Below are 21,961 nucleotides of genomic sequence, written 5' to 3' on the forward strand. Positions count from 1 at the left end.
TATTAGCCTAAGTTTTTTCCTCACCTAAAAGATAGTATAAAAGGATGCTTGGTAGATTAATTTTCATATCTCATCTTGTCAATAAATCTACAAAAATTTAAGTAATCAAGGCATTCTTCTTCAAGTTGTAGACACCTAAAAACCTTTAGAAAATAAAGTATTTTTATTTTCTGAAAAAGTTCTGATGACATCATCATTTATTAATTAATTTTTATTCCATTAAATCCCTTTATCTTAATTAAAAATATTTAATTAAGGAATCCCTCCCAAAAATGTTTAAATCTTATTTAAACATTATTTTCTTATTTATTAATTATTTAATTAATAAATTGACCAAAAATCCTAAAATAAATAAAAAATTTATTTTTTGCCCAAAACTTGGCCAGTTTCCTTATGACCAATAACCTCTTCCAAAATCTTCTAATCTTTCTTTAATTTCGATTAAAGGTTAATCTCATCATTTCCTACCCCTAACCCCAACTCAAAATATTTAATTAAAATTAAATATTAATCCTCATGTTTATTAAAAAAGTTTTAATAAATATCTCCTCAACCCAAACCCTTGAAATAAATAAAACTTTATTTATTTCCTAAAAATCTAATTTATCCTCACCCTAAGAAGTTCTAGACTCTTCTAGAAAGTCTTCATCCTCATCCTAGGAAATTCTAGACTATTCTAGAAAGTCTTTATCCTCATCCAAAATCTAGACTCTTCTAGAAGATGTCTTTAAACCTAATCCTAATCCCCTCCTAACCTTGTCACATTCCCTAAACATGGGTTAAAACTTACTAACCCAAGCCAAAGTTAACAAATATCTCTTCTTTCACCCACCCTCATTAAATGCCATCCACTTGCCTATCCTTAAGCTAATCCTAAACCATCCTAATCCATCCTCTAATCATTTGCACAAGCCTGAGCAAGCTTAGAACCTTCCTAATCAAGCCCAAGTCAAAATTGCTCTCATCACCCTCAAAATATCTCAACCATAAAACTTTATGAAGTCCACTAGGTCATAAATGACTCTTACAAGCCCTTTTATTGCTCTTACAAGTCATTATGAGGGTCTTTATGAAGATTTTATCCCTTGAGCCTCCTTTGTTGACTCATCCTTCCCCTTTCCTCCATCCTTTCACCATGTGACATGTGTCACTCCTTGATTGGCTATAAGGAAGCACAATCCATGTGCTCTCCTCTCATGCAATCTAAGCCCTCCATGAGCTTTTTCACATCCTTGCATCTTAGCCTTCAATCCCTCAAGCCTCTTGCCTATAAATTGGATCCTTCCCCTTTGCAAAATAACACAATCCATGAAGTAAAGTCATAATGCCATTTTGAGAAGCCATTTTACATCCAAACCATACACTCACATCCAAATTCCAACTCCATTTGAAGCCCTTTTTGAAGCATAAGCTTGAGCATACATCCTATCTATTTAGACAAAGCCACTCAACAAGAGAGCTTCTCATTGAGAGAGTCCATTAATGGCTTATATTCTCAATTGAGAGTTCATCTTAGTCTATCTTGAAGTTTATGATTTTTTTTTAGTTTGTAGAAGCTTTATTTAAATTTGGTTTCTATTAGCATACTAACATTGCTCATATACATTTTGGCACGCCCGGTGGGACCCCGCATGGGTCATCTTCATTAGCTTTTTTTAGTCAAGTTTTGTATGTTATTTGCTGATTTTGGCTAATTTTTCTTGTTTTGTGATTGGTAGGATTGTATAAATTGGTTTTGTAGGTCCACATGAGCATGAAGAAGACAAAGGAACTCATAATCTATCTCATAGTGTTTGCAGATTTTTCAAGCTTATAGGTGGACAAAGAACTTGAAATTCTTCTTCCTCTTCTTGTCTATATTCTTCTTATTCCATCTACTTCTTCTTCTTCTTCTTGTGGGAGATCTTGGCCATTTTTTTTTAAGGAAGAAAAATCATACACACTTCTTTTTAGTGCTTAAAATGAACCCCCAAATCATACTTAAATCCATTGAAAAATTAAAAATTTGCAAGAAAAAAAAAATCTTTTAACAAGTGAAACTAAACCAATCTAATCATTTGCATCCTTGCAACATCAAGGTTTTAGATGCATTCATGCAAAATTAGGAACACTTCATTTTTGGGAATTTAAAAAGAACTTCAAGTTTCCATTTCAAAAGGTTCAAAATCAACACTAAGTGCACACTAAAGTTCTTTTAAAAAATCTCATGAAAACTAAGAGTCCTAAATGGTTGCCAAAAATTATCCTAAAATCTTTGTTATTTGTTCCAAACAAATGTCTTATTGCAAAATTTTGAATGTTTCTTAGAATTTTCATGCATCAAAACAATCTAGGAATATCATTTTTGGGCTTAAAATATGCAAACTAGAACACAAAATCTTGAATGAAAACCAAAGTCCAAAGAGTCATTTTCACTTTTGAGTCCAAAGCAATCTTGAATGATCTAAGGTTAAAACAAAGCACTTCAAAGTTCTTAAAACAACACACAAAATCTCAATCTTGAATGCTCAAAAGAAAACACTTGAATGTTTAACCACTTTTCTTTGAATGCATGTTGCTAAAATCACTCTTGAATGCCATGGATTAAAATCAAATTTTCCTTGAATGCATGATTAAAACAACAAATCCAATCTTGAATTCTAAGGATCAATTAATTTTTTCAATATCAAACACTTCATTTGGAGCTTCTAAAAATTGAACAAAACAAATCTCTTTTCCACATGCAATCTAGGTAAAGTTTGATTTTTGGACATTTAAGAAACCTTGTTAAGTTAAAATACAAATTTGCAAAAATCAATTTGAGTAGTTCCTTGGACTCACCTCTTTTCTAATCACCCATCAAATATTAACCATTGGTTGCAATCTCAACGCCATTTATGGGGATGGGTCTACTTGAAAAAGGTGTTAAATGTTCCACAATCTAACTCACTCACTTGGTCTTTGAATGTTTGCTTTAACTTTATCAAAATTTTTAAATGATCAAAACTCTAGATTAAATAGATCACACTTCAAGTTTGGGCACTAAAATTGAACAACAACTGACGTGGAGAGCCTCCGGGCGCACGCTTGAAATCGAATCTCACACACTTATGTTTTGGGCTTAAAACAAACTCACACTCAATCTTGAATGCCTTAAAGAAAATTAATCGATACTTGACGTGGAGGGCCTCTGGGCCCGCGGGTTTGCTTTTGTTGACCCTAACTCTTCTTATTGTTTGCATTCTTCGATCAATTTACTTTTGTTGGCACTTCAAGTTGGAATTGAACATTGTCTCTTAAACATGAGTGCTTGCAAAGTCTAGATTAGCACACATAAGAGTCAGTTGGTAAAAGAACAAGTGTGTTTTTTAGCCCAAGGTCATCCAAGTCTTCTCTCCCCTTTTCGTCTTTCGAGGCCATCTTGGGTGCATAAGATTAGGATCCAAAACCTTGTTTCTTTTTAGGAGGCCTGCTTGGGGATTTCATCACCCCTTGGATGACCTCAACTCCAGCGTTCTGGCGGAGTATAAGAATTGGGAGGTGAATCGAAAGACACCTCTCTTGGGATCAAGATTTTGTCACTCGGGCTAAGCCTCAAGGAACTTTATACCCTTGAGAAGTGAAAGAGGAGAAGTGGGTTACCGCTCATCTCGGCTGTGTGACATCTTTTTGGTCTCATCTACGGATTTGGGCCTCACGTACCTTGGGTATATCGAGGACTCCTTAGCTAAACCAACTGTCAACCTTGTAGACAACCATCTAGGATGTTAATGTGTTTGAGGTGACTGATCGAAACATTTGTAGAACATACACACTCCTTGGCGCAAGTATCACTTTCTGAGAATCAAAAACTTCTATCTAGTTGTTTCTATCTATTGCTTGATCTTTTATTTGTTGAATGAATGTTTGCCAAACTTGGTCAATCCTAGCTTAGGGCATACTTAGCGTAGTCACTGCCTATTCCAGAAGTTGAACGAGTTGAAGCAAAACAATCAAGATCTCTCAAAGCCAAGTAGATTCAGAAATTGATGTCAGAGCAACCCAAACCCAAACAGAAGTTCCACAAAGTTAAACTCAAACCATCTCTAGCATACCAAGAACTTTCAGCCAAGAGAAGAGAAATAACACCAAGCCCACGAATTTCCAAACTCCACAAAGTAGAGGACAAAGCTACCGACGAAGCACTTCAAGAGGCCTGGTTAGAGCGCACCATCAAATTTAGCCAACATCCAGGAGTTAATCCTGCTTATGCCTTACCAACTAGGCATGATTTCTATGATTAGACACCCTTGTTTCTCCACATCTTCTTGGATTAGCTTCACTTTAGAGTCATATTTGTAGAAAAGCCAGCCATCTTAGGTTATCCCCTTAAGCATTATTAGCTCATCCATCTCATTTAGAATCAAACCATCTAGCCAGCACTCAAAACCTCACATCCAAGCCTTCAAAATTGTTGTCACTTTTGCCAAAAGTTTGCCACTCCTAAAATCTTCCAAATCCATCAATCTCACCAAGGTTATCCCTTTGACAGAGCTTTGTCTAGGGTAATCCAGCTTTGTCACTTGTTATCCCTCATCACCTTGAGCTAAAGGTTGGGATCCACAAGTGGTCAATCTCGTGTTCTTCCTAAAGGATCATCAGTCTATCCTTAAGTTGACACAATCACCACCAAGCTTGCACATAGGAAAGCAGACCTTTCGTGCTTTGGCAACATATCTTTGAAGTTAGAATCTCCAACCCAATCCTCCTTAGGTTTTGTCATATAGCTTTGCCTTAACCTAGGAAATCATTTGCATAGAGAAGCCTTCCCCCTTTTGCATCCATCAGCATTATTGCATCTCATCCCTAGGAGCATTTTTCATGCCACCCGTCACTCGCTTAGCCAAGAAGAAAGAAACAATGGAGCCCTATCATTTGGATCGAACAACCTCACCCCCCTTGAGCACTCAGCCATCCTTCAGCCCAGAGAAAGCTATGTCATCATGTACTGACATTGAAGCTTTCACGAACCAACTAGGAAATGCAGTATTGGTAAATGCCATTATAGACAAGAACAAAGAGACAATCATGGCTAATTTTCGAAGGGAAAATGTAGGAACCTTTGACTTTGGAAGACCCCCTCCATTATCAGATCCATCTCACCCATTGTTTGGGCAGCTACCACCACCCATAGGCTCTTATGATCCAAATTATCCTCAATATATGCCAAAAGAAGAGCCTCCAGCCAATCCATATGATCCAACAGACCCAAATATACCATCATCCACCCAAGTTGAAATCTCCATGCCGCAAGCCAACCCATCCACCACCACTCCATCCTTGGTTCATACCTCTCCGCTCCAAACCCCCTTTACCCAAAACAGCTCACCGTTCACCCCCTTCACTATTGTTGCTGCTGCTCCCCAACCCAACCTTCCAAATCCACCCATCTCCCAAATTAGTGCTAGCATCTTTGGCCAACCTCAGCAATATACAACAGGGATGCCACCCATGGGGCCAAGTAATCAACCTTTTATCACCCCCAGCTTGTTCACTGCAGCCCAAAGCACAATCCCATCATTTCCATTAGGTCTTGGGAGCTCAATACCATTAGCCACAAATCTACAAGCTACTACCCTCACTCCACAAAGCTATCAAATCCCACAAGCTACTACCAATTTTCTACCAAACTCCCAAGTGACCCCAGCCCCTGCCACCACTCTACCAAGCTTCCAAATCCAACCACAAAGCTATCAAACCCCATCAGTTCCATTCCCAAGCTTTCAATTCCCACCACCTCCACCACCAACTAATCCATTACCTCCAATTACCAACTAATTTTCAATGCCACTTCTAGGAGGTAATCCACCACCCCAGCCAACCACCAATTATTTGCAGATACCATCCCAAATGGGGGCACAACCCACATATATTGGTCAAACCCCACAAACCCCCCGATCCTTTCCCCAAGCCTCTCAACCATCTTATACCTTACCTCCACAAAGCAATCCATTTATCCCACAGCCAGCTTATGTTCCTCAATCCCAAACTCAAATCCCATATCAACAGCAAGCCTCGCAGCACATGCAACAATATGCGCCACCTCCCCCTTAGCAACCTGTCATCCACCATGCAGTTGCCCAAACAATGTACAATCCCTATCAGCAAATCCCTCATAGCCATCCATATTCAGTGGCCCCATCTAGTACATACCTACCTCAAGGTACTCCTACATTGGGGGCACCCCAGCCATCACCTATCAATTCAGAATGGGAGCAAATGAAGATAGCTCTGAAAGCCATCCAAGAAGGGAATGATCCGAAGACATTCAAGTTTGAGAATGTGTGTCCTTACCCATTTGATAGAGCCATTACCATGAAACCATTTCCCAAACACTTTGAGGTACCCAAATTTGACAAATTCAGAGGAAAAGGAGACCTTGTCACACATATCAAAGAATTTTACATGCACTGCCAGGATGTAGCATACAATGATGTCTTCCTCTTGCGCCTTTTTCCCAAAAGCTTAGCTGGGCCAGCTCTTGAATGGTTTTATAGAATCCCCTATGGTACAATTAAAAACTTTCCTAAATTATCTGAGGCATTTGTAGCCCAATATGCCCATCTTGTTGAAATAGAGCTATCAATAGTTGATCTTGTCCACACCAAGCAAAAAGGTGGAGAAAGCCTTGCCGAATACCTGCAAAGATGGCAAACCCTTACCACCCGCATATCCTGCACCTTACCAGAATGCCATGTTGTGAAAATGTTTATTGATAATGCCCATCCTAGCTTGGCTCACCACATGACCATGAACTGTTTGCAAACCTACAAAGATATCAAAGAGAAAGGAATGATCCTTGAGCAAGGACTCATTAAAGATGGTGTGGTCAAGCTTTACAAGGAAGCCAACCAAAATCAATCACATTCCAATGACAAGTCTAGGTATTGGAACAAAAACAAGCACGTTGCAACAGATGGCGTCACTGACACCAGACATGTGAATATTGTTGGTCCTTCTCACAACCAGTCCAACCCACCATATCAACCAAAAAATCAACAAGCTATCAACTACCAACAACAGAATAACCAAAGCTATCAAAACCACACTCCAAGACCCAACTTTCAAGGGTCTAGAAATCAAGCTAATGCCATCAATGTAGCTGCAGGACAAAAGCCTAGATTCCAACCTACACCTAGAAACTATACACCCCTTGGTGAGCCATTGGATGTCATTTTTGAGAAATTAGTCAAAGAAAACCTCATCAAATTTCCTCCTACCCAGCAAATTGACCCAAGCCAATCCAAAGCTGCATGGTACAAAGATAATGAGTACTGCAAATTTCATAGGGTAAAAGGTCACACTACCCTCAGATGCATGAAACTGAAAGACTATGTGCAGGACCTCATTGATCGGAAGGAAATCACTGTTGGTGCCCAAACCTCTCCCAATGCAAGCTTATAGATCTATCAAAATGCTTTTCCTCCACACCACAACCAAAATCCTGGAAAAGCACCTATCCAAACCAACAATAACAACACCAACAACCGTCAGCCAAACCAACAGCATGGGAAGAACAATGACCACACTTCATCCTATATAGACTATGGTAGCCTTATAGGTTGTATATCCGAGAAAGAGCCTTCCGTCAATGTTATCAATATCCAAGGACCAAACAATGAGTGTGTAGTCACCACTCGAAGAGCGCGATTTAACATCGCAGGCCCACCTGTTACACCAACACCATCAGCTCCATCAAAAAGCCAGTACAATATCTTGGAACACCTTGGGAACATGCCAACCCAAATCTCCATTTTAGACCTTCTTCGCACTAGTCCTGTGTACAAGAACATCCTTGACAGTGCTCTCATAGAATCTCGTGTCCCTTCTGATATCAATGCTACTGATTTTTGTAATCTTGTTGGACACCTCTCATCCTCATGTGCCTTATCGTTCAAATCCACCGACATACCCATGGTCGACCCAGATCACACCCTTCTGCTTCGCATAGCCATCATGGTATCCAACTTTGCTGTAAAAAGAGTAATGATAGATAATGGATCAGCCTTGAATATTTGTACCCTAAAATTCATAAAACAAGCTGGGTATACTGAGGCAGATATCATCAGTGAGGTTATCACCATCAAAGCTTATGACAACTTGGAAAGAACCACAGAAGGAACTATTTTGCTGCCAATCAAGGTTGGGCCAGTCATCCAAGAGACACTATGCCATGTTATTGATCTAAACCTACCATTTAACATCCTCCTCGGTTGCCCATGGATTCATGCCATGAAAGCCGTTCCATCCACTTACCATCAGTGCATCAAATTTCTGCATCAAGGCATTGAGGTAACCATCCATGCCGATCCAGAACCCTTTGCTTACTGCAATGCAGTTGAAGCTTCATATACAAACCATTGCCCTGGAATTGATATCGGCACATCCATCGCCAGCTCATCCCACACTTATAATGACCCAGAAACCATCCTCGCCTCTACCCTGTCTACCGTGAAGATCAATAACAAAGGTTGTGGAGAGTATAGTCTGTCAGATGCATTTGCTGTCGAGGCACTCCCACTTGATCCACATGCCCATGGACGACCAACATATCACAAAGCTAAGGAGGTTCCACCTCCTCGATACAAACAGTTTGGCCCAACAACCTTTGTATCCTCAAAAATCCCTCTTCATGAGGAGCTCACTCCAGATATCAACAAATGGTTACATAAGGATGCACCTCAAAGAAATCAAGCACGCCTTGATCACTTCAGCCAAAAGTATCCCCAAGAACATAAGCTCATCACTAAGAAATGGAACTATCAAGGTGGTGGTCTAAGACCAGAAGAAAGAGGCATGCAGTGCCCCATCGACGCACACAAGTGGGAATCGAAGTCAGGTCTTGGCTTTGGCATACCCACAATTGGGGCACCAATGAGAACGGTCACGCTTTTTTAAACATTCATCGCAACCTTATTGAAATCGAAGACATTCCTGAGGAAGTTGAAAAGAGAGCCTATGATGATATCCTAGACCAAATCTCCCTCGAAGACTCTGTTCTCCAAGAACTATCCATCCACCTCATTGACCTACCACTCGCCCATCCACAACTCATAGATTGGGACCAACCAAGTGTCATACACATCGATGAGTTCACATCAGAGGAGGCACTTCTAAGATTCATGGGAGCTGAAACTCCTCACAAGAAAATAAAGCCAGATTCTGCCTATATCTACAAGCTAGATCCCAAGGGGTATTTTGGAGAAAATCCCCAACCTAGTTCCGATACACCCAAAACTGGAACTAAGGTGAATCTAAGACTAGCTAAGGCAACGAAGAGAACCCCTCAGCAAGAAAATCCAGAAGAACATGAGGATTTAGCATTGCCTCCTCAAGATAATCGACCAGAGGTGTCTTCTATTCTAATTGAGGATACTCGAGAAGTCAACATTGGTTCTTCAGAGATCCCCAGACTTGTTCACATTGCTGCATCCCTATCACAAGACCAAGCTGACCTCCTCTTTGAGGTCTTAAGAGAGAACATTGGCCAATTTGCATGGTCATATCAGGACATGCCAGGACTTGATCCAAAGCTTGTAGTTCATCATCTTGCAGTTGATCCAAGGATCAAGCCCGTCAGACAAAAGCTTAGAAAAATGCACCCCAAGGTGGCATTATTGGTCAAAGCTGAATTAGAAAGAATGTTAGCTGCTAAGGTTATCCGACCTATCGACTACTCAGAGTGGATCTCCAACATGGTCCCTGTCACTAAACCTTCCGGTGACATCAGAATCTGCACTGATTTTAGAGATCTTAACAAAGCTTTTCCAAAAGATGATTTTCCCTTGCCCAACATAGATATGATTGTAGATCTTATAGCTGGATATGAAATTTTGTCCCTCATGGATGGATTTTCTGGGTATAATCAAATCAAGATTGCAGAAGAGGATCAGCATAAGACAACATTCACTACCCCTTGGGGAACCTTTTGCTACAACATGATGCCTTTTGGCCTAAAGAATGCTGGGGCTACCTATCAAAGAGCTATGACAGCCATTTTTCATGATCTCATCCATAGCATTTTGGAGGATTATGTGGATGATATCTTGGTCAAGTCTCATACCTTCATGGATCATCTTGCTGACCTGGAGAAAGTCTTTGATAGGTTAGCCAAATATCATCTCATGCTGAATCCCAAGAAATGTGTCTTTGGGGTCACATCTGGCAAGCTTCTAGGTTTCATAGTTTCTAAACGAGGTATAGAGATCGACCCCAAGAAGGTCAAGGCTATCTTAGACATGCCTCCTCCCCAGACACTGCGACAACTTTGCTCTCTTCAAGGAAAGCTCCAATCTGTTTGGCGCTTCATCTCCCAGCTTGCAGATAAGTGTACACCATTTTCACATTTACTGAAGAAGGATGAGAACTTCAAGTGAGATTCTTTATGTCAGCGCAGCTTCGACCATCTCAAGCAGTATCTCATCAATCCCCCTATCTTGGTTCCACTAGTTCCTGGTCGTCCCCTAATTTTGTACATATCAGCAACACCTACTGCTCTAGGGGCACTTCTAGCACAACTTGATGACTACAATAGAGAAAGAGTCATCTACTACATCAGTAGAACCCTAGTTGGTTATGAACTCAATTACACTCCTATGGAAAAAGCTTGTTTGGCAGTTGTTTTCTCAACTCAAAAGCTTCGCCATTACATGCTAAGTCATACCATCCAACTAGTCTCCAAGATTGACCCTCTCAAGTATATGCTCTCTAGAACAACACTTATAGGTCGTTTAGCCAAATGGGTTATGCTCCTTAGTGAATTTGACATCTAGTATGTGGATAGAAAGGCAATCAAAGGGCAAGCTATAGCAGATCACCTAGCTGATGCACCTCTAATAGATGCTTATCCATTGATCACAGAATTTCCAAATGAGCATATCTGTCTAATTGAAGAACAACCCCCATGGAAACTTTATTTTGATGTCTCATACACATCTCATGGATCAGGGGCAGGAATATTGTTGGTCACACCTCAAGGAGATTACATTCCAAAAGCCTTCAAGCTACAATTCCCTAGCACCAACAATATAGCTGAATATGAGGCCCTCATAGCAGGATTAAAGATAGCTGCAGAATGGAACATTGTTGAGCTACAAATCTTTGGTGATTCTCAGTTCATTATCAAGCAAGCCATAAATGAATATCAAACCAAAGATGAAAAGCTATTACCCTACAAAGAGCTGGTTGATCAGCTAACCCAACATTTTACAAAGCTTCAGTTTACACAAGTGCCTCGAATACAGAACAAAGCAGCAGATGCTATGGCTACTATAGGCTCGCTCTTGGAAATTCCCCAAGCAGTTACACAGTATGATTTTTTAGTGGAGCAACTCCTCACACCCGCCTATGCGAATGAGGATTCAAATCGTGTTTGTATCTTGGTTGGTCCCCAATCCCCTTGGTACCATGAGATTCACGCTTACCTTAATGATGGTATCATATCCCCTCACCTCACACGTACCCAACGCCAAAACCTCAACCGAAAATCATCCCGCTATGTTATCATAGCCAATACCCTATATCGTTGGGGTTATCATGATACTCTCTCTCGATGTTTAGACCAAAATGAGGCCGCGATGGTGTTAAAGGAAGTACACTCTGGACTTTGCGATGCCCACACAAGTGGTATTGTCCTAGCGTGAAAAATCCTTAGAGCAGGCTACTATTGGCCTACCATTGAAGAAGATTCCTGTGACTTTGTCAGAAAGTGTCTCCCATGTCAGCAACATGCAAATCTTGTGCACGCTCCAGCATAGGATCTACAGCCTATTGCACCACCTTGGCCTTTCGCTTGTTGGGGCCTTGATCTAGTTGGAACTATCACACCCCTCTCATCTGATGGACATAAATGGATAATAACAGCTACAGACTATTTCACTAAATGGGTGGAAGCAGTCCCCCTAGTCTCAGCTACAGGAGTTCAGGTCTCCAAGTTCATCTTATACCACATTGTTTGCCGCTTCGGCATCCCATCCACCATCTTCACCGACCACGGAGGTAACTTTGAAAATCTCAACATGGAAGAATTATGCACTTCCCTCTGCATCCATCACCGCTTTTCTAGCCCATATTTCCCACAATGTAACGGCCAGGCCGAGGCAACTAACAAAACCCTTCTCAAAATTCTAAAGAAAGTTGTCAATGATTCTGGCCGTGATTGGCACATACAAATAAATCCAACCCTATGGGCCTATCAAACTTCCTTCCGTACATCCACAGGCACAACTCCATACTCCCTAGTCTATGGTGTTGAAGTGGTACTACCTATAGAGGTTGAACATCCCTCTTTGCGCATATCTTTGCAAGGGCAAATATCAGATGAAGAATATAGAGTAGCTCGACTCACCCAGCTAGATCTCTTAGATGAGAAGCGGCAACAAGCCTATGATCATCTCACAGTCTATCAAACTCGTCTCAAAAGAAATTTCAACAAGAAGGTGCTTCCACGACACTTTCAGCCAGGTGACATGGTCCTCAAAGAAAACATGAAAGTCCAAGTAGATCGAGAAAAGAAAGGCAAGTTTGAACCTACATGGCTTGGTCCTTATGTTGTCACTGCTTCCTTTGGCTCTGGAGCTTATCAGCTATCTACACCAGAAGGAGAACTCTTGAATGATCCTACTAACATCATTCATCTCAAGAAGTTCTATGCTTGAAGATCCTTGGTATACCAGGCTTTTGAAAAATACAAAAGAAAAAAATAGTAAAGAGAAATAAGCGTCCAATGGTGAAAACTTGGCAATTCAAGCACCTTGGATAGGTACCTTGGTGAAAACCTGGTAATTTAGGCGCCTTGTGTACTAAAGAATAATCCATTATCTATCACTATCCTATCCCTCATCCATTTACCCACCATCCCATAAGACACACTTGCTTGTTCCCTTGGTGTTCCAACCAAATATCCAAAATCTGATGAAGCTTGTAAATACCTCCTGTACAGCTTGTAAATCTTGTACCAAAGCTTGTATTATACCTTGTAAATCTTGTACCATACCTTGTCTATCCGAATCTTGTCCAAGGTTTGTACCATATTCTAGTCTATAAATAATCTTGTATCCTAGCTTGTATACTATCACGTGCACACACAAAACCCCATTTTCACTTAATCTTTTCGCAAACCATCTACCTATCCACCTATCACCTATTATAGACATCCCATCCTTCACAAACATTTCCATCTCACAAAAACCAAAACATGAAAAGACTTGTACATTTGTAACATATCTTGGTCCATCAGCTTGTACATCCTCTTTAGCTTAGTACCATTGTATCTATCCAGCATTCGTGTCAGTTCGTCCTTGGTCAACATCTTGCACACATCACACACTTTGGTTAGATATTCCAATGCATCCTTTAGCTAGATTTCCTATCACCAAAGTGTTATCTTTCTTAGTTCAACTTGCCAGACGCATCACTCATCCAAATCCACCAGCTTAGGTGCTCTCCGATAGGTCCTTGTAGGATATAGCTTTCCTCATGTCTGATCTTGGTTCGTTAGTACCTCGTCCTACCCATCTCGTTGGCAAACGGTTCTCTTTTGGATTTTCACTTTCTTTTGATTTGGGATCTTCCCTTTTGGGTCTTGAAGTATCTTTTCCAAGAAATCTCCTTGTTCCCTCCTCAAGGTTGCCACGATCTTCCATATCATGGTATGTTGCGAATGGGGCAATTAGAGCATAAGGTCTTGATCAAGTCTTTCGTTTGTTTTTCTTTTCTGCTTGTGGGTTCTCCAGTGTCGTTTCCACGCTGCTTCCTCTAGGATTCATGTGTGATGCTGGGGCAATCCTTGTGTGTTTGTTTTGGGTTAGTTTGTCAGTCCTCTGGACGGTTGGTGAAAAGGCCTTGATGTTCTTGGTAACCTTGGCAATTAACCAAAAGTCCTATAGCAAATCTAGTGCTCAACTACATGGTGGTACTTTTCTTTGAAGTATCCCCCCGCTCAAAAAGCTTCAATGGTTTTCCTTCATCTCCATTATCCCCCATCCATATCTAGCATCCGTCTCTCCTACCCCAGCTGATGCATCAGTATCTCTTTGAATCACTCATCACTCTTAGCTTTAGGGATCCACAATCCTAGTCTGAGGGATCCACCAATCCAAATCAACCCACCAAGCCTCATCTTTCGAGATCCACAATCCTAGTCCTAGGGATCTCCGAAACCCATCTTTCGCCAATCTAACTCTTTGAAATCCTGTTGCATCAGCTTTATAATCCCCTCATCCATATCCCTATCCTGGATTCCTTTCTATAGCGCTCTGCTCCTTCATCCTCCACCTTCCCTAAGGTCTTAAGCTTGCTTCCTCTTGTGCATCTAATTCTCCTTTATCATTCTCCCATAGTGAGAGTTTGAGCTAATTCAGCCCCTTCTCTTTGCCAATCTGAGTCTCCTTGCTCATCTCGGATTCTTGTACTTTTCAAGAAGCCATTGAGCCTCACTTTCTCTCCTCGCTACCTTCTTGAGGGGGCATCTCACAGTCCATTCTCTCCTCTTCTGCTCTAGCCTTGGGCGTCTTATTTTCTTATCTTTGATGCCATGCCACTTGCGGCATCACATCAAAGAGGGGCAAAATGTAGACACCTAAAAACCTTTAGAAAATAAAGTATTTTTATTTTTTGAAAAAGTCCTGATGACATCATCATTAATTAATTAATTAATTATTTAATTAATTAATTAATTTTTATTCCATTAAATCCCTTTATCTTAATTAAAAATATTTAATTAAGGAATCCCTCCCAAAAATGTTTAAATCTTATTTAAACATTATTTTCTTATTTATTAATTATTTAATTAATAAATTGACCAAAAATCCTAAAATAAATAAAAAAATTATTTTTTGCCCAAAACTTGGCCAGTTTCCTTATGACCAATAACCTCTTCCAAAATCTTCTAATCCTTCTTTAATTTCGATTAAAGGCTAATCTCATCATTTCCTACCCCTAACCCCAACTCAAAATATTTAATTAAAATTAAATATTAATCCTCATGTTTATTAAAAAAGTTTTAATAAATATCTCCTCAACCCAAACCCTTGAAATAAATAAAACTTTATTTATTTCCTAAAAATCTAATTTATCCTCACCCTAAGAAGTTCTAGACTCTTCTAGAATGTCTTCATCCTCATCCTAGGAAATTCTAGACTATTCTAGAAAGTCTTTATCCTCATCCAAAATCTAGACTCTTCTAGAAGATGTCTTTAAACCTAATCCTAATCCCCTCCTAACCTTGTCACATTCCCTAAACATGGGTTAAAACTTACTAACCCAAGCCAAAGTTAACAAATATCTCTTCCTTCACCCACCCTCATTAAATGCCATCCACTTGCCTATCCTTAAGCTAATCCTAAACCATCCTAATCTATCCTCTAATCATTTGCACAAGCCTGAGCAAGCTTAGAACCTTCCTAATCAAGCCCAAGTCAAAATTGCTCTCATCACCCTCAAAATATCTCAACCATAAAACTTTATGAAGTCCACTAGGTCATAAATGACTCTTACAAGCCCTTTTATTGCTCTTACAAGTCATTATGAGGGTCTTTATGAAGATTTTATCCCTTGAGCCTCCTTTGTTGACTCATCCTTCCCCTTTCCTCCATCCTTTCACCATGTGACATGTGTCACTCCTTGATTGGCTATAAGGAAGCACAATTCATGTGCTCTCCTCTCATGCAATCTAAGCCCTCCATGAGCTTTTTCACATCCTTGCATCTTAGCCTTCAATCCCTCAAGCCTCTTGCCTATAAATTGGATCCTTCCCCTTTGCAAAATAACACAATCCATGAAGTAAAGTCATAATGCCATTTTGAGAAGCCATTTTACATCCAAACCATACACTCACATCCAAATTCCAACTCCATTTGAAGCCCTTTTTGAAGCATAAGCTTAAGCATACATCCTATCTATTTAGACAAAGCCACTCAACAAGAGAGCTTCTCATTGAGAGAGTCCATTAATGGCTCATATTCTCAATTGAGAGTTCATCTTAGTCTATCTTGAAGTTTATGAATTTTTTTTAGTTTGTAGAAGCTTTATTTAAATTTGGTTTCTATTAGCATACTAACATTGCTCATATACACAAGTATTCAAGTATTCTCTTCTCCTTCTTGCATAAAGCTTCTTCCTTCAAGGTAGTAGTGGAGCTTTACTCAAAGGAGAAGATCCATCACTCAAATCCATTCAAGCTCTTCTATTATTCATCCATGGAATATAACATAGATTCCTATTCATGAGATTTTGGCTTCTTTTATTTTCTCTTTAGTTTCTTTGAGTCAAGGCTATTACATCTACATACTTGATCATACATCAAATGTAATTGCATCTGTAGAAGTGATCGTATCTTTCATTTGATATTATTTAGTCTTACCACATGAAGGAATTTCCTTTATGGGTTAAATTTCAATTCAAGTTATATTCCTTAATCTAGGGCTTGACCAAGGCAAGCCCTCACCCAAAAAACAATAAAAACTCTTCTTTTTCTATGTGTACAAGACAATAGCAAAAATTTACATGTGGATCTAGAAATAACTCCTTCAGAATTCTTGGACAAGTTGGTTTGAATTTTCTATAGTGCCCTTGGTACACATCAACCTCACCTACATCTAAAATTCTAAGTTGACCTAGACCCTTCTTCTTTGATGGACAAATTATTTTGGGTTTTGTTACTTTCATCATTTCATTCCAGAATCCATAGTTGAAATTTCAAAAACATGCCTACATCCCTCATTTTTGGAGATAAAATACATATTCTATAACATATTTCAAGGTGAATATTTCATATTTTATTTCCTTACATATCTTTATCCTAGATTTATATCTTAATTGGGTGGATTGTGTACACTTAGTACTTATATCTATATTATTTAAGAAATTGGTTCAATCTTGTACACACATTATATTCTCCTTTGGGTCCTAGCTAATCAAATTTAAGTTATAAAGAGGCATCTTATTTGGATATTTTCATTTTTCCCTCAAATATATATTTGAATGGATTAGTGGACCAAAAAAAGTGGAGATCTACATCTCGTTAAAGTGTCTCTCTTTTTCCCCTAAACATTGATAAGCAAACCAAGCAACCCAAAGATTTAGAGAAGAATGATGAGAAAAATTCCATTGAGAAAATAACTAAAGAAAATATAGCCACCAAGAAAAGTAAAGATGAAAATACTAGAAATACAACAAACACATCTTCTATAGGCTCAACTACCCATGGCACAAAGAAAGACAAAAAAATAAAAGGAGAAAGAAAAAAGACATGCTAGAGCAAAATAACTAAAGAAAATATAGCCACCAAGAAAAGTAAAGATGAAAATACTAGAAATACAACAAACACATCTTCTATAGGCTCAACTACCCATGGCACAAAGAAAGACAAAAAAATAAAAGGAGAAAGAAAAAAGACATGCTAGAGCAATATACTAAGGATCAACCTCAACAGAAGGAAAACACTAAACATGATGTATGACCAAGGTCCGTAAGAAAAGAAAAGAAAAGGATAATGAAATGAAGGAAGAAAAACCTCCAAATGATGAACAATAGAAGAACACCAAGGAGAAAAGGCTTCAGTTAAAACAAAAATGTCACCAAGTGTAACACCCTACTAGGAAACCCAAAAGAAATCAACCTAAATTTTCACTAAATTTGCCAAAATTTTTTTATGATAATAAATAACAACAAATATAATATAGTTGAAGCAATAATAACAAGAGATAAAATAGCAGAAGTAATAACTCACATAGATACAACCATTGTAAATAGATTACATCTCCTAAGGTCCCCTGACATTGAGTCACATAATTTTTTTATTAATATTAAATCTAACACAGCCAAAATCCACATCATGGAATAATCACAAGTACAAATTGAGTTTAACCACAAGTATGAATCTATTTAATTATTTACAATTTTATAGGATGCCACTTGGCATAATTAGAATGCACAATCATCTATTGTACAAGTCACAGGGTATGAAAGGCTAAAAAAATAAACATCATAAAATAGCATACATCATCTCATAAGATCTATGAAATCAAATACACTACAATAGAGTATAACCATCCATCATAGTACACAAGAACAAAATGAAGGGTAATACATAATAGGGAACTCCAAAATTGGCATCAAACTGTCGGATCTCAATGGTATAAGAAAATGCACTACCACCCAACCTCGTGGAACCTAAATGGTCCACTCCCACTAGACTGAGGAGATAAACTCAAGTCCCATATGGATATCAAAATACATGTCAAAACCAACATCTAGGTCAAGGAAACACCTGAAAGAAAACTATCTCAAAGGATACCAAGACACAAGTATCATCTAAACCCAGAGGACACAATGACACATAATAAATCTACTATGAAAGTGGGCAAGTGTCATTGCATGAGCCAACTCTAAGGTTACCCTAGCAGCCTCTCTAGACTCTGCCCCCCTAGTGTCTCTATGTGGCATCATTATCCTTTTGTATAGGCGAGGCATAATAACGAGTCAACTCTAAGGTTACCCTAGCAATCTCTCAAGACTTCGGCCCCCTGGTGACTTTATGTGGCACTGATATCTTATTAAGTCACTTTAAACTCATTTAATGAAGTGTTATCACTTATTAAAATAACCTACAATGGGTTACCCAAGTAGCCTCTTTAGGGCTCCAACCTTCATTGTAAGCCACTGTCTAACATGACATACAGATAACCTACCCTAAGCTCAGTAAAAGCAGAAGATCTCATCATATCATAAAATATACACCAATTCTAAAACAAGCAACTAGAAAGCACTAAAATATCACTAATCAAAATCACAGATTTTACCAATACAATCATCTTAATATGACTGATCCAAAATCAAGTAAACATATACCAAACCATGATATAACATGACATCACCAAAAAAATCCCATAAACACCTTAGTCCTATACAAGCAACTGGAAGCAATCCAAAGATAACTAATTGATGACTCAAAAGTTATACTAGAAAAGTCATACCAATCACCTTAGTTCTACATAAGAGAAAATGGAAAGTGATAACAACCAACATATCAAATTCATCAAAGAAGATATGTGATTACATCACAATGGTCAAGTACAAAAGATTGGATACATAACATCATCATAGAACAAACTCCCCAAGGCTCTGGTAAACATCAACTAATCAAAGCACTAAGTCAAACCCAAAACCCACATCAGTAAATCACATGTCATATAAAGTACATACAAAAGTAACTTTCATAATTCATTAGGTTTTGAGAACACAAAAGTTCAATTTTCACTATGATTTCAAGTTTTCATTTTTGTTTTCAAGTATTAAAAATTCACTAAAGTTCTCAAGTCCACACTTGTCTCAACACTCAACAAATCATAAAAAGTTGTTTAAACATAGTTTTCATAGTTCCCCTAGTTTACAAAACACAAAAGTTTGATATACAATCAGGGTTTCAGTTTTCATTTCCAAGTATTATAGTTTAGACAATGTTTCAATTTTCGTCTTCTCAAAGTATTATAACTATAAAGTTTTTCGAATAATAAAATTTCCCTACTATTATAAATCATTTTCATATTTAAATTACACCACCAAGTAAAATCCAAGTTTACTAACCAATCAATTTCCAAATTTATAATTATCCATTTACTTTGCAAACATATTGTAATAGTAAATTAAGTAAAACTTTAATTAACTCTATCTACAACAACCACATAGTTTAAATTTTATTGCTTATTATTAAATTAATAATACTAATAATTATTTAATTAATAATAAAATAATGTATAAAATTTATTATTTATTATTATTAATAATTATTAAATTAACTAATATAATAATATTAATATAATAATAATAATTTTATTATTAAGAACATTACTAAAAAATAATTATATTAATATTAATAAAGTTATTAATATAAACTAATTATAAAAAAAACTAATAAAAATATAAACTTACCATCACATAGTTTTAAAGCTCATAGGCTTGGCATAGGTACTACAACAACAAGTATGCATCGGCAGCATGCCTATCATGTGCAGTCAAACTGTTGTCGGTTGATGGAGGAGGAAAGGGGGGGTGGGGAGGTGGTGGCCCCCGTCCACCCAGAAAAAATAATATTTTTTTGATAAAAATTTCATGTGCCATCAAAAACTATAAAAAGCTCCCCAATTCATTTTTTATATTTAATAATGTGCTTACATATTAATTACAAATTACTATGTAATTGTATTATATATATACATATACATACACACACACACACACACACACACATATATATATACATACATACATACATACATACATACATACATATAGAAACCTGGTCTAGAACCCCGAATCAAGTAGTCAAAATCTATAATAAAAAAAATGGTTTTCTTTTCAAAACCCACATCCCAATTTTAAAAAATTCATTACAAATCACCCTGGTTAAATCAAACAAGGGTTTCCAATCTCAAATTAACAAACAAGGGTTTCAAAAGATGAAATTCATTCACAAATGTCTTTGAAAACCAAGAATAATAGATTCACAAACAAGGGTATTCATGTAATTGAAATTCTAAAAGCAATTTTATTCAGACACTAAATAGACATATATTTTCAATGAAAGAACTACTATGCAAAACTTATGAGATCCTACCTAGATTTGATGCTAAACAACAAATGCACATAACATGCAAGAATTAACCTTTTTCTCTCGAAAACCCTCTTCTCAGAAATCAACTCCTTCAAACCTGTGTGTGGAGAAATGAGCTCCAAATTCTTAATAAAGAGTTTTCCCCAAATTAGGGATTCAATTGTGCAATCATGCGAAAACCTCTTTTTTCCTTTATTATTTTATTATATTTTAATTTTCTATGCAAGCTTCTTGCATTAAAATAAAATAATTTTATTAAATCAAATTCCTTTTCTTTCTTTAATTAAATCATGAGACACTTTTAATAATATATTTATTAATTTATCTAATAATATTATTTAAATAAAACTCCTAAATAAATTATTATTAAATTAAATAAATATAAATACGCCAAAATTAGAACTTTAATAAAATCTCTTAAATTTAATTCTTTTATTTAATTAATTTCTCAATTAATTAAATATTGAATTTTCTTTATAAAATTTCTATTAAATTAAATCATTAAATACTCTTTTAATTTGATTTAATTATAACAGAAAATCATCACAGACCCACAAGACCAAATATGAAAACTCAACTGCAAGACAAAGCACAAAATCAAACTCTAGGGTCAAAATCACGAATTCACGTCACTTGACAAATTTGTAAGTGTAAACAAATCAGATACTTGTCCTACTTTCTAGGACAATTGGCTTAAGGTTAGGATTTGGACTCAAGAATTATCTCCCCACTTTTACCATTGAGATACTACAATAGGGTACACTCATCCTGGAAATTCAGGGAAGTCGATACCCAGTACCTATAATCTGCATAAAATTTGAGCATGTACATACACATATATTCTAAACTAAACAGGCAATGGCAGGAAGTGGTGCATCATGTAGATCCCAACTAGTAGGTGACTACAACTCCCCCCCTCAACCACATCAGAAATGTCAATCATAATTAAGTAAAACATACATGTACACCATACACATGCAAGTATGGGGTAAGTAACCATAGAACTACATATAAATCATTCATCTAACTAACATCATGAAATAACTAAAATCACTATATGAACATACATGTATCATCATCAAAATAATCTTGAACACATGGAATAACTAAGTAACTCATCACATAAATCAACTAAATATGAAATACATTTAATCAAATCCAGTAACCAAGTACCGCTAATCATAAAATATAATCATAGAATAGACTTAAAAGAATCTGGCAAAATTTTTTTTAAAAGTCAACTTGGGGTAGGCATTACATCCACTCCCCCTAGACTTAGTCTTACTACTGGAAGCCTACAAGAAAGATAAAACTAAAGCACTCACTATGCAG

Source organism: Cupressus sempervirens, chromosome 11, assembly GCF_028749045.1.
Source record: "Cupressus sempervirens isolate cs-2001-9-10 chromosome 11, ASM2874904v1, whole genome shotgun sequence".
Lineage (NCBI taxonomy): Eukaryota > Viridiplantae > Streptophyta > Pinopsida > Cupressales > Cupressaceae > Cupressus > Cupressus sempervirens.